This window comes from Ornithorhynchus anatinus, chromosome 1, assembly GCF_004115215.2.
Source record: "Ornithorhynchus anatinus isolate Pmale09 chromosome 1, mOrnAna1.pri.v4, whole genome shotgun sequence".
In the NCBI taxonomy this organism is placed as follows: domain Eukaryota; kingdom Metazoa; phylum Chordata; class Mammalia; order Monotremata; family Ornithorhynchidae; genus Ornithorhynchus; species Ornithorhynchus anatinus.
This window is the reverse complement of record NC_041728.1, coordinates 47,759,678-47,775,253: the sequence shown is the minus strand read 5'-3', so window position 1 is coordinate 47,775,253 and position 15,576 is coordinate 47,759,678.

Genomic DNA, 15,576 nt, shown 5'->3' with positions numbered 1-15,576 from the left:
TAAACCGCTTTTTCTTTATGACAGTTACATCTTGGTAAGAAAAAAAAAAATCACTGACTACAAAAGACCTATTTGGCATACTCTTGCTAGCTTCTCTTTCAAACAGTGTTTCTACTCATCTGAAATGCTTCTACAACTTTCTCTACAAAATCCTTTCAGCTGTCACTTAGACATCATTTTCAGGTACAAGTGGTATGACTCAATTTGGGCCTATACTAAAACAACTCAAAGTTATTTCTTACCGTTGATGAGTGGTCAAATGCAGGAAATGAACACACCAGTAGTGTCATCTTTGAGTTTCAAGGGTAATAATGAGGCTTTTTTAACAGGGGAAAACTTACAGCTTTGGTCAAACCCACACATAGTGTGATTTTAGGGAATATATCATCTTCCTTGCTATTTGGATAATGCAACTTGAATTTTTGATTTAACTTTCTGTTGGACTGAGTTGTGTTGCTCTATTCCTCTGGGGCCTTCAGTGATATGATTAGGTCAAGGTGTTTTCTGCTGAAGGCATGTTGTCTTTGATTACTATTTTCTAATCTGCTGCCATTCAGTGACTACACCTAGTTCATGTGGGAATTTCCAGTTAAATTTTCATCAACATATAGCTTTCCTGAATACATCTAGCCAATGCTGCTTGCCTTCTGATCTTGCTTTTTTTATCAATTTGGAGGAATATGACTCTCTTAGGTGACCTACTCTCTCTCTGATAGTGTCTATATGAATTAACTGACTAAAGTTGCCGGATTGGAAAAACAGTGCACTTGGGTAGTAGATTCCACCATTGGTACCTCCACCACTTATTCCACTGTTTTAATGAAAATCAAAAAGCACAAATAGTCAGTCAGTCAATTGTATTTACTGAATGCTTACTGCGTACAGACCACTGTACTAAACCTTTGGGGGAGTACAATACAACAATAGACACATAGTTGTAGTGATAATTGTGGTAGTAGAATATTAATGATAAATATTAATAATAATAATAGTCATATTTAAGAGCTTACTGTCCTATTAAGTGCTGGGGTAGACTCAGGATAATCAGGGCCCAGGTGGGGATCACAGTCTGAGTAAGACGGAGAACAGGCATTGGATTCCCATTTTGCAGATGTGGGAATTAGGTAACAGAGAAGTTGAGTAACTTGCCCAAAGTTACACAACAGGTACATGATGGACCCTGGATGAGAACCCAGGTCCTCATATCCCAGGCCCATGTTGTTTTTTCCTCTAGGCCATGCTGCTTCCTCTAGACTCATATTCTCATAGACTCACATACCAAGGCAGAAATATGCACAAAGAACTGTGCCATTACTCAATAACCCACCTGTGTCATCACATACAGTCATCCCTTCACTTCCTCAGGCTGGATCTGAAATGTTCTTGGAGACAAAAAGCAGAAGCAAGCTAAGGAGGCAAAGAGTTAGAACAGCCTGTGCCTTAGATCATCACAATGTTGCCCAAGCTGTAGGGGAGGCTCTTTGACCGGCTCTTGTGACAGCAGTCTAACAATCACCTGGCCTCCCTTATAGCACTCCAAGAGGTATCCGAGGAGCCCTGGAGATTTGGACTGGGAAGCCCAGGGTGAAGACAGAGAGTCCACAAAGTGCACCCAGAGACTAATAACAGAAGACCATCTAGACCATCTCTGGCCTTGTTTCCAAACAGGGCTATGTGGTCCCAAACACACTGCCATGCAAAGTGGCACCAGAGTAGTTCCTTTGAGAGGACCAGGTGTGATGGTGCCACCAATATGAGTGCTTAGTACAGTGATCTGGCTTCCTTCCTCTTCAGTTCAAAGAAACCACCCTCTCAAAGATCACAAATGATCTCCTTCTTGCCAAATCCAACAGCCTCTACTCAATCTTAATTCTCCTCCACCATCCCCTTCTCCTGAAAACATTATCCAAACTCAGCTTCACTAATACCATCTTCTCCTTGTTCTCCTCCTATCTCTCTGGCCACTCATTCTCTGTCCCTTTCATGGGATCCCCTTCTGTCTCTCACCCCTAAATGTGGGTGTCCCACAAGGTTCAATTCTGGGCCCCCTTTTATTTTTCACCTACACTCATTCTCCCTTGGAGAATTAATTCACTCCCATGGCTTCAACTGCCACCCATATGCAGATGATTCCCAAATATACATCTCCATTCCGGATCTCTCTCTCTCTCTCATCTCTTATTTCCTCCTGCCTTCAAGTCATTTCTACTTTGATGTCCTGTTGTCACCTCAAAATTAACATGTCCAAAACAGAATTTCCCACCCAAACCCTGTCCTCCCCTGACTTTCTCCTCACTGTAGATCACACCACCATTCTTCCTGTCTCATAAGCTCATAACCTTGGCTTTATCTTTGACCCTCTCTCTCATTCAACACTCATAGTCAATCTATCACTAAAGCCTGTCTGTTCAACCTTCACAACATCACTAAAATCCATTCTTTCCACTCTATCCAAACTGCTATCCTATTAATCCAATAATTTATCCTATCCGGCCTTTACTGTAACAATCTCCTTTGCTGACTTCCCTCCCTCCTGTCTCTCTCCACTCTAGACCATACTTCATTCTGCTGCCCAAATCATTCTTCTACAAAAAAGTTCAGGACATGTTTCCCCAGTCCACAAGAAACTCCAGTGGTTGCCCATTGATCTTCACGTCAAGCAGAAACTCCTTACCATTGGCTTTAAAGCACTCAATCACCTTGTCCCTTCTTACCTCACCTTGCTACTCTCCTATATCACTCAACCTGTACATTCTGCTTTTCTAATGCCAACCTACTCACTGTACCTTGATCTCATCTGTCTCATCACCGACCTCTCACCCACATCCTGCCTCTGGCTTGGAATGTCCTCCCTCTTCATATCTGACAGAAATTTACTCTCCTCACCTTCAAAAACTTTATGAAGGCACATCTCCTTCAAGAGGCCTTTCTTGACTAAATCTTCATTTCCTCTTTTCCCACTCCCTCTGCATCTTCCTGACTTGCTCGCTTTATTCATCATCCACACCTAGCCCCACAGTGCTTATGCTCATGTTTGTAATTCATTTGTATTAATGTCTGTCACACCCTCTGGACTATAAATTCATTGTGGGGAGGGAATTTGTCTGTTATATTGTTGTTTTGTACTATTCCAAACACTTAGTAAAGTCCTCTGCCCACAATAAGTGCTCAATGAATGTGAATGATTGACTGACTATTCAGTTAGCACTCAGCCAATAATACTGATTGATTGGCCCTGGAGGTCTGGCAACTTCTGGAGCTGTATCCTGGCTCAGTCAAACCCTTAGCAAGAAGATGTACTAAACAGTAAACAGTAAAAATTTGATAAATTGTTGGGCAAGAAACTGAACCATTTCTGATGAACTTGTGCTCCTGGATCGTTCCCTGGATTAGCACATTTATGCCCCACTATGGTTTCTGGTGATGCATAAAATCTCACCACCCCTACCTACCCAGGAAGCGGGTTTTTGTTACAGTTGAGCTAATAGAAAGAACAAACAAATGACATTTAATTAACTAAACACAGTCTGTGGGAACCAAAACAGTATTCCAGTTAAATACTCTCAACCTTCATACTAAGACACTTGGCAAATTTAGTTTTCTGAAAGCCCTCCAGGAGGTTGTATTTCCTTCAGAGGTGCTAAATTATAAAGCCATTCTGTAATTTCACTAAATTCATCACTCATGTAAATCATTTCATTTTTACTTACAACAAATAGCAATGTTAAATATGCAATTAAGTTTACAGGGCTTCTCTCCAACTATCAACAGAGGGGTAAATCGTATTATAGGGCTATATAATATTATAAAATTAAAGACAGAAAATAATAGTTGAAAGCAACTACTCTTAAAGGAAGTTTTAAGATGTGAAGGAATAGCTCCTCTATCTATCCCCTGCCCAGCTGAGCTTTCAAGACGAATGTGTGGCTTAATGGAAAGAGCATGGGTTTGGTAGTCAAAGGTCATGGGTTCTAATCCCAACTCTTCCACTTACCAGTTTTGTGACTTTGGGCAAGTCACATAACTTCTCTGGGCCTCATCTATAAAATGGAGATTGAGACTGTGATCCCCACTTGGGACAAACTGATTACCTTGTATCTACCCCAGCATTTAGAACAGTGCTCGGGACATAGTAAGCGCTAAACAAATACCTTCATTATCATCAGTGTTTTCATAAAGAAGTCAGTGAATCTGCATGGGGATTTTAAAGGTACTAAAAATAGTTCCCGGCTGAGCAGTGTAAGGATTTGACAACCTAAGGGCTATCTTTTATTTATTTCTCTTAAACAAGGATCAATGTTTGAATCACCACCAGCATTCCTTGGAGGCTAATATGAGCCTTAAATTGACAAAGTTCATATTTTATGAAAAGTTGCTAGGATCAAGATGGAGATTGAATATTGACATCTTGGTAAGCCACCCCTCTAAATCAAGCATTTCATAAATTTAATTCAGCTATATTTAATTAGGAACTACTGCATAGATGTCTATGAAGCCTTAAAATAGCTGACACTATAATGTCCTAAATAAAGCACTTTACATGAAATTTCTTATAGCACATGGAGAAAATTGTACTGAACTCAACATTTTCTTGATGATTACTTAACCAGAGATAAAGAATAATCGTCTCCAATAAATCAATGCCTCTTCATGATAGGAGAGCGCTTAGTACAGTGCTCTGCACTCATCAAACATTAAATAAATGATTGATTGAATAAAGAATAATCGTCTCCAATAAATCAATGCCTCTTCATGATAGGAGAGCGCTTAGTACAGTGCTCTGCACTCATCAAACATTAAATAAATGATTGATTGAATGAATGAATGAATTTGCATATGCTGAGAATTAATTATGGTGTACCAGACACTGTATTAAGCGCTGGGGTGAATACAAACAAATCAAGTTGAACACAGCCTCTGTCCTACATGGGGGTCACAGTCTCAATCTCCATTTTACAGATGAGGGAAATGAGGCCCAGAGAAGTGAAGGCACTTGCCCAAGGTAACACAGCAGACAAGTGGTGGAGCTGAGATTAGAATCCATGACCTTCTGACTCCCAGGCCCAAGCTTTACCCATTATACAGTGCTGCTTCTCCTAAAGCTTAAAGCTGTTATATAGGGCTACCCATAATGGAAAGATCTAAGCTGAAGTGTCAGACAAAGTCAATTCACCTGTGCTGGGCAGCAGCGGTATAAGAAAGAGTGAAAGTCAAAGGTGGATGATCAAGTGATCAAAACACTGATTAAAGACAATGGCAGAGACTCAAGTTTTTACTGCAAGGAAGAAGAGACTGGTAAACTCCTTCTGTAATTATATCAAGATTTTTTTCCCTCCCACTGTTTTCCTCCCCCTCCTCCCTAAATTTTCATAACTGGCCATGCACACCTACTCAGGAATAAAGCTCCTAACTGGGAATATTTAGTCACAAAGTTCATAACAACACCATCAAAACAACTTTATAGGAATCATGAACCAAAGTAAATCCATCTTCCCTAGTCCTATCTTGCCACCCAATTTTTCAGGGGCAGATTTATTTCCCACATGGGCAGCAGGCATTCAAATTAAGAAACTGCTGAATCATTCAATCATTTATTCATTCAATAGTATTTATTGAGTGCTTACTATGTGCAGAGCACTGTATTAAACACTTGGAATGTACAGTTTGGCAACAGATAGAGACAATCCCTGACCATTGATGGGCTTACAGTCTAATTGGGGGAGACACACAGACAAAAACAATAGCAATAAATATTCATTCATTCATTCAATAGTATTCATTGAGTGCTTACTATATGCAGAGCACTGTACCAAGCGTTTGGAATGTACAAACCGGTAACAGATAAAGACAGTCCCTGCCCTTTGACGAGCTTACAGTCTAATCGGGGGAGTCAGACAGACAAAAGCAATAGCAATAAATAGAATCAAGGGGATGAACATCTCGTTAAAATAATAGCAAATAAATAGAATCAAGGGATGTACATCTCATTAACAAAATAAATAGGATGATAAAAATATAAATACAAATGATCATCGTTTTATAGTATTAAGTTCTTACTACTTATCAAACACTTTTCTAAGCTCTGCGGTATATACGGGTTTATCACACTGGAAACAGTTCCCATCCCACTTGCTGCTCACAGTCTAAGTAGGAAGGACTAGGATTTAATCACCATATTACAGTTGAGGAAGTTAAGGCATGGAGAAGGTAAGTGACTTCCCCAAGCTCACACAACAAGCAACTGTCAGAGCCAGGATTAGAACCCTTGTCCTCTGATTCAGTGTTGGGGGGAGGAAGAGAAAGTCTTCCATCATGCTCTTATACCCATACCTTGAGCCTCATATTGTATTTATAATAGGTGGGCTTCAACCTGGATGTGGAAGTCCAAACATTAAAGTAAGCAAGGTCTACTGGACTTTGGTGACAAGTGAGTAGTCTCTATTCCTTGACTTCACTGCATTTTTCCAAAATTACCAGAGTTATCCTTAAAAAATGGAGCAAACTGGGTTACCTAAGCAAGATGAATGGCTAGATAAGGGCATGAGTCAATTAGGAACACATAAACAATGATGGTCTTGACCCCTTTGACAACATTTTGAATAAGTCCCGAGGGAGGTTGGTAACATCATGTTAATGATTTCTAAGGTTATACTAACTGAAGGGAATAAAGTGTTTCAGTAGAAAAGAGAAGCAGTGTGGCTTAGAGGAAAGAGTGTTTGCCTGGGGGTCAGAGGACCTGGACTCTAATCCTGACTCTGCCAATTGCTCACTGTGTGACCTTGGCCAAGCCACTTAACTTATCTGGGCCTCAATTACTTCAACTGTGAAATGAAGATTAAATACCTGTGTTCTCTCCTACTTAGACTATGAGTCCCATGCAGGACAGGAACTGTGTTTGATCTAATTAACTAATCAGGTCAGATATGGTCCATGTCTCATTCATTCATTTATTCAATCATATTTATTGAGCACTTACTGTGTGTAGAGCCCTGTACTAAGCACTTGGAGAGTACAACTCTGCAACAAAGAGAAACAATCTATGCCCACATTCGGCTCACAGTCTCAAATAAGCCTCACAGTCTAAGTAGGTGGGGAGAACAGATATTAAATCCCCAGTTTACTTTTGAGGAACCTGAGGCAAAGAGAAGTTAAGTGACTAACCCAGAGTCACACAGCTAGGTGCATGGCAGAGCTGGGATTAGAACCCAGATCTTCTGATTCCCAAGCCTATGTTTTTTCCACTAGGCCACATTGAGATTATTTTAACCCTGGCATTATTTAGGTGCCATCCTATCTGAAAGGAAAAACCATTCCATGGATCTAGAGAAAAAGAATGAATTTAGAGATGGTATCGCAGTATTGATTCTATTAGCATCATTAAAATCTAACATTAAGCAGATACTCAGCATCCAGGTCCTGAATTATTCAAATAAGCAGAGATGCCACTTAAAGCTTTTGAGTTGGAAGAAATGTTCAAAGTAAACTACTTGATATAAAAGTAGAAAAAAATATACAGAGAGCTGGCTGAGGAAAAGAAAGAAATTGCAAAGGAAGACTCTGCCCTTGGGAAAGGAGAGAAGGGAAAACAAAAGGTGGCAAGTTCTCATGAATAATCATTTGCATGTTGCGGAGATGAATATTGGGGACTTGCATTTTTTTTTCCCCCTAGTGTTTTGCCTAACTTCTATCTCTAGGTCTTGATCTTTTTCTCCGATACATTCTGTGTTAGCAGTTCTGGAATTCCTATTACCCACTGGACTGAGATTTGAGCACTGATCTTCTCCTGCATGTTATAAATCAAATCTTTTAATATATATTATAAAGAATATGTGCCTATATATTCTTAAACGAATAAGAGACAGAAGCTTGTGTATGAATTGGTTATATGTTTGTTATTAAATGCAGATATAAAAATCCCCCCTATAATGTCTGACATATGTTGTGAGTCTCCACTGGTGAGTGAGCTATCAATCATTTGGAAAGTATTATGTACTGTAGCTTTTCATTTCCTACTACGTTATGTTCATTCTTCCCCAAACTACTCCTTCAATCTAGACTGGGCTTTCTGTGATGGCTAAACAGTTTTCTCTCCATTCTCTTCCCTTAGTCTCTGTAGTCTTAACAAATCATTTCAGATTGGTTATCCCACCTGTTTGGTTGGCCAGAATGGCTTATAATAGAAGTTTAGAAACTGAGCCTACGCTTCTTTCTTTAAATAATAGTAGTAGTAATAAAAATGATAATAGTTTTTGTTGAGTGCTTTCTATGTGCCAAGCACTGTACTAAGTGCTGGGGAAGATACAAGATAAACAGATCCCACATGAGAGTCACTTTCTAAATAGGAGGGAGAACAGACATTGTATCCCATTTTGCAGATGAGAGAACAAAGGCACAGAAAAGTTAAGGGATTTGCCCAAGTTCACACAGAAGACAAATGGCATAACCTAGATGAGAACCCAGGACCTCTGAATCCCAGACCCATGCTCTTACAAGTAGGCAACCCCTCTTCTCGATTTCTCTGAAGATCTTTTTCACGATCATCTTCTTCCCTGTTAGTTAAGAAAAGACGGAGGTGGGGGGAAAGGGCAAAAGATCCTATTAAATATGGCCAAAGGGGAATAGGCAGGCAGAAGGTAGGCAGAACATTTTACTGGGCCTTTTATTTGTAAACAGACTCCCTCTGGGAGTCTTGCTTGAGGAGTCTTCATTAATTACATAAGAAGAACGATGTCTGCATTAGAATTGAGCAATTCTACATCACTATAATTGGGTCAGATTCCTCTCCCTAAGTCAGTGTCAGGGGCTGGGATCATTATGCATGAGAAGTGAAAAAATGAAGCACAGCTCCTAAGGAATGATGGGTGCCCTAAAATACTTGGAATTCATACATCAGTGAGATGAACTTCCATCGTTCACCAGAAACTGAATCTGTTTTATTTTTCCCAGGCTGCAGATGACTCGAATTGATTGTCAAGCTCCATTTTTCTAAATAACTTTGAAGCAACACCACACCAGCGTTTGACATCTCCTTTGAGGACCTCTCTTAAGTGAGGAGTTCAAAGGGCTGTGAGTAGTGTGTTCAATTACCAGGCACCCAGAGCAAGGCTAGTGGATTTGTTGAAACACAGGGAGAATGAAGAAATTGGCAAAGTGAGGTGTCAGGGTTCCGTCACTGGCATTCCCAAGGTTTTACCAGGTTGTTTCAGTCATTCGCACAACCCAGTCAATGGACAATAAATCTTGTTGGCTGTCAGAATCACTTCCTCAGGAGGCAATAAGGGACTCCATGTTCACAGAAGACTCTTCTTTTCAAAATCCATGGAGCCTCCCTGTCCTTTGACACTAAATGAAATATGGGTGATGAAAAGAATGTTTCCTTGTCTTCCACTCTCAGTAGCTCCAGTGAGTTCAGCTGTATCACTGTAGGAGCTTTGCAGGATAGTACCTGGCCCTTGATTCTGCAAAAGGAGTGGGGGCTTTTAAGTATCTCTTGGCTTGCTGAGGACTCCTTGTTGTCTCTCGCTGTCCCCCTAAAAATGGTTTCCTTCAGGGTTGCTGTTGATAGGGGTCAGAGTGGATGAAATCTCTGTGTCGTGTGATTTCTTGGAGTTCCTTGAATCTCTTAGAATGTCTATGATCCAAGGAAAATCTGACACCAGTGGGAGAATTCCATTGGGTCACTGCACCTATCCCAGATGCTCAGGACAATTTGACTCAAAAACAACAAAACTCCTATGCCATGTGACAAGCTCCTGAGTTGGGAGCAATCCTGGCCCAGATTTCCCTAGGGAAGGGCATTGGTACTCCACTGTTTTGTTAGATGATATGGAGTATAAAGCAAGGAACACTGTATCTTAATTTGACAGCCAAGGCCAGGGGAGGGATGGGGATGGGAAGAAATAGTATTTTGATCTTAGATCCCATCTTGGTGATAGAAGTTGAGTCTCTGTCAGGGGTGTTTTAGAGCTGTGATATTTTACAGTCCCTGAAAGTGCTTATAACCCCATAATAATAACCCTTCTCTCCAGCAGGGCGGGATAACTGGAAGTACCAACCCAGAGTTGAGGGTTTTAAGTCCTAGATACTCTTACGAGGCCACTTGTGATCTTACTTTTGGACTCTTTCCCCTAAACTCCCTCAAACTTCCCCATGTAAACCCATGGAAAGTTGGTTCCCCTATGGCTCAACACCAAGTCATTTTCTGTCTTTATAAGGGATTATCAACTTCCAATGACAGTAGAAGTTTTTACTCTGCTTCCTACCCAGAACAGTGACTTTTGCAGAGTGTGACCTCAGACATGTCACTTAATTTCTCTGCGACTCAGTTTCTTCATCTGTCAACCAAGGGTTAACTCTTCTTCTTCCTACTTAATCTATGAGCCCATGTGGGACAGGGATTGTCTGACCCGATTGTCTTTGATCTACCCCAGCTCTTTAGTACGGTGCTTGACACATAGTAAGTGCTTATCAAGTATTCCAATTATTGTTACTGTTTTTTCATTATTATTATTATTTTCATCATCATCATCATCGTCATCATTACTGCTAGTAATAGCAGTAGATATTAGGGGCCTTTAATTTCTTTCTAGCAAGGGTAAGAGTTGTTAAACCATAGCTGGGGCACCCACCTAACATCCATGGCCCCAGGCCTTTAATGGGGTCTGCTATGTCTTGCTATATGTTTCAGATCTCCATTCTGAGTCTACTGTTTTTTCTTTCCATCTTTTGGACCTCCCCCCCCCACCACCCCAGGTGCAAAATAGGTATAGATGGGTCACAAACATGGAAGACTGAAGGTCTCTGCTCTAGGTTATCCATGTTATTAGACTAACATCATAGAGAAATATGATTTTTTGATACTTATTTCACTTTAACTAAATTTATCATTACCACTTAAGCTGTCTTCTCAGGTCTAGGACTTTCCTGTTCCTTTAGACAGGATTCTGTGAGTAGAATTCATCAGGGAGTAGCACTTTGTAGTATCCTGTCAATTAATTAATGGTATTTATTAAGTGCTTAGACTCTACAAAATTTATACATTTTCTTCATTCTAAAGACAGCTGCATAGAGCAAGTTGTTTCATCTTCCTTTCCAAATAGGCACTATGTTAAATGGTATGCTCACTGTGGGAAGTGAACATGCCTACCAACTCCACTACACTATAGCAAGTGCTCTGCATCTAGTAAATACTCATTAAATATGATTCATTGTTTGACTGGAAAGAGGTGGTGAGGAAGAAAGGGAAGTGTGTGTGTGTGTGGTGGTTGGGGGGGGGGCGGTGCATGTTGACCTTAAAAGAACAAATGCATGGAAAAGAAATACAACCTCCAAAACCTAACCCCAGTGAGATTTTACCAAATTTAGACTCAAACATTCAATCTTAATAACTAATGCTTTAATCCCATAAGTGGATATAAAAAAAAGTTTTTCAAGGATTCAAATCTAGGCACAGCTTTGGAAATGTCTTAAAATATAAGATCTTGTAATGTGCACTAATGCTAAAATATAAAATGATGTGATATACTGCAAAAATATATGAAATCCAAAGTAAATACATTTGGCATAAATTTTCATAGAACCCACACCCCCATATAGTTTGCAAATGAAAGCAAACAAACTAAAGTTTAATGAGGTGACTAGTGCTTTGTGGAACTGAACTGGGCTTTCAAGTTGGAGATGTTCCAGAAATTTGTTGAGTCTCTAGTACAAAGCTTCCCTGTGAAATATTGGAATGACCCACCCAGAGCAAGCAGTATTTAATTTGGTTTAGATCTCCTTCCCTTCCCTTCCTTTTCACTCATCGTGAAATGCAGGAAAACCAATTAGCTGTAAAAGTCTGTGGGAACTGACCGACCCTCGAGTTCTCATTTGTAAAATCCACCAGTTTCATTAGAGAGCATAGTGCTTAGCACACAGTAAGTGCTCAATAAATATGATTGAATGAAAACAATTGACTGAAAACTTTTTTTTTAATAAAGCCAGCATTGGGGAGGGCGGGAAAGAAAGGAAAAAAGGTGTATGCCCTGATCACTTTTGGAGCCAAGTCTCAAAAAACAATTTTGACCCTGGGCATGCTCAGTAGGGGTTCTTTCCATCCTCTCCAATGCAAATGGTGCTGTGAAGGTGAGAAGCAGCAGATCACTGGATACAAAAACACAGCTAAAACAGTAAGGGAGTCTTTGCCACCACCAGGCCTTCAGTGCCAAGATGGTTGCCCACATAGCCCATCCCAAAGGCTGACCCCATCCCAGAGGGGTTCATTTAAAGAGGATTCATTTTTTTCATTGATTTCTGAATTACAAAGTCTTTGCTACTATCGGAATTATGGCTTATAAACTCTAGGCTTATGTATGTGGTGTTAGCCCATAGATCCTACAAGAATCTGTGCAAGCTCCACAATTTTCCAACCAGAGATGGCTCTCTCAGGTCACAAAGAGCTAGCTGAGGTCATAAAGGTGGTACTTAAGGGCTTATTATGTACTGATTACTATATTCAGCACTGGGGTAGGTACGAGATGATCAGGTCAGACACAGCCCCTGTCCCACATGGGGCTCACAATGTTAGGTATGTGAAGCAGAGGTGGAGGGGACCTATTTTATTCTACCGAGTGCTGGGCTGAGGCACTTGGTCTCAAAAAAGGGAAGTCCTGGATTACTTTAATTTGCTAATTCAATGTGAGTTTTATGTGTATAAAACTTGTAGCTGTCTGTCACTTTGAACATTACTGGTCAATTTGACTTTTTCAAGTCAGAGAATTACCCCTTGGAACATTCAGAATAGCAAGCAGGTAGGGCTGTTCCCTTCAGGTTCATTGAAAACCAGCATGGAAACTGCAAGTAGAGGAGGAGCATGGAAAATAAGGTGAGTGGAAAAAGAAGTGATAGCTAGTGTGAGACCATTACAGAAACATTTCTTCTAAATCAAATTTCATTTCCTAAGGAATAGAAGGAATAAGTGTTTTAGTAGGATGCCCTGAGCAAACTAGAATGGTTGAAAGCTAATATCAATAACATTATAAGAGCATTAAGGAAAGATAAGAACTGTTTCTATGCACAGTGGTTTCAATTTAGCTTTATATGCTCAGCTGTACGAGGACTTAAATTTTATAAATCTAAGCAGCTATTTACAACACACAGAAAATATTGTGTGACCATCTCTCATCAGTCAAGTCAACATGTATTTACTGAGCTCCCACAGGGTGCATTCTGACCTTAAAAGCTTTCCCTTAGAATTAGCCTCAGGTGGCTCAAATTAGCATGCTGGACTAGAATGCACCTATGAGGATGGAAACCCCAGCTTCGGTACGTGTGTATGGTATATATGTATCAAGTAACATTCATTAAGCCAGAAGATATCTTTCGCAGAGGTTCCAGTTAATGCAAGTAGATTTCTGTGGCTGTTTTTCCCTGAACGACAACAGTAAGGCCGTGAACTTTGGTTGATCTTTTAATCCTCAGAACACTATGTTTTTAATATGATCCATCCTATCCGGGTCTAATTTGTATTTCATTATACTCACCTTGTCATTTAACCCTGGCCCGTAGACCAAGATTTTGGATTTGCCAGCAATCTCAGTTCTCGAGTGGTTCACGTCCCATCACTGAAAAGACTATTTTTTCACTGCTGAAACAGCCTTGTGAAAAACCAGCAGACAAATATCTTTTTTAAAAGACTGTGCTTTGTTCCATTCAGAAACACACAGCTGAGGAAATGTTTCTAAGTTCTGAGCAACACATTTTTTTTTTTTTGAAAGGACTAAAAAGTGGTTTGCTCTTTCCCACTCGTCTGTGATCGATCATGTGCAAGGGTAGCTTTTCTTGTCCAATAAACAAGTGTGATGTGTTTAAGAGTTTTTAAAAAGGATTCTTTTCATGCCAAGACACAAGCTTCCATTAACCATATTGAAGTAAGATCAATCCTAAACTGGCAATTATTTTGGAAATTCAGATGCCATATGTAAATGCAGTCTCTTAATTCAGCACATTTTTCAGTGATCAGACTGTAACGTTAATTCCAACAGACGGGCCAACTTGGAGAAAGAAAATGGTCCCTTTCTGCATTTTGCAAATGCATTTAACATTTATCATCTTTGGACGGGACTTTAGAAGCAGTTCAGTGTTGCTCCCAAGTGCTTCTGAAAGCCTTGCCGCCTCATTATATTTAAATCATTTAATGCAAATCTCTCAAGGATAAAAAATAATTAAAACAACTTTTGCCTTGGCTCTGAGGTCAGGTTACAGTGAAATTGGCCCTTGTCGGTTCCCCGACTGAAACGTCTTAATGACCTCAATTGAAAAGTAGATGAGAAGAGCACAGCCAACAATGATCGAAAAGTAGATGGAAAGAACACAGCCAACAATGAGAGAGACCGGAGCCCTTCAAGATAAATGGCAGATGAGACCAAGGGATATTTTCTCCCATTTTCTTTCTAGGTACATGTTAAAAAGTCCAAATTCCAGCCATGCTAATACCAAGGCATGCCCAAATGATTCAGGGTTTGGAATTCTCCAGAAAGCAGAAAGTGCCAATTAAGCATTATTTTAACTTGAGAAGCCATCTTAGTTGGGAGGATTTTATCCAGAGTAAGCTCCTAGGCTTTGTGTGATCTGCCAGTCAGTAGAGCAATGGGCATTGTAAAATTGTACAGATTGGTTTTCTTTCCTCATACTAATAACCCATCATTTCAGAAGTAAAATCTAAAAGATTAAGGGAGGAGGGACTAAGGACCAATCAAATATTTGTAGATCTTGAATGACAATGATTTATTTTGCCATGCTGAGACAGTAAGTAATGATGGTTGAAATATTAATCTTTGTCAGTGAAGCCAAGCAGACTATGATGGCCGGCATGGGAGGCAGGTTCTGCAGTGATGGGATCGGGGAGCATTGGAGATGGGTGGGGGGATCAATGTTTGAAAATTTGGAAGGGTCCATCCTGTTGTAGGCATTGCCTGTAGAAACAGAGATCTGCATAGAGGCACATTGGCAATTCCCTAGAAATAACCTATAGGTTCTAGGATCTAATGAATTTCCATATGATATCTTGATTTACACAATGAGCTCCCGCTGCCTAATGTGATGATTTACAGACAGGGAAGGATGGGTGAGTTTTGCCCCTGCCTAAGGGCAGTAAATATGTGTGATTGTCAGGGAGGACCCGTGAAATAATAATAATAATAATAATGACAATAACAATAGCACTATTGAGATTGTTTCATGTGTGAAACACCATATCGAGACCTGCATTAGGTATAATACAATCAATCCAGATACAGTTCCCATCTAATGTGGCATTCACAGTCTCAGAGGGAGTGAGAACAGATACTTTAAACTCCATTTTCCAGATAAGAAAACTGAGGCACTGATAGGTTAAGTGATTTTCCCTAAATCACACAACAGGCAAGGGGAGGATCTGGAATTAGAATCCAAGTTCTCTGAGGCCCAGGCCTGTACTCTTTCCACTAGGCTGAATGCCCTGTCAAAAACATCTGATTGAATGCTGTCTCATGACGCAGGAGTACAATACAGCTTCTATATCTCAACAGTTGGACAGGAGCAGCATCAAACTGCCATTTT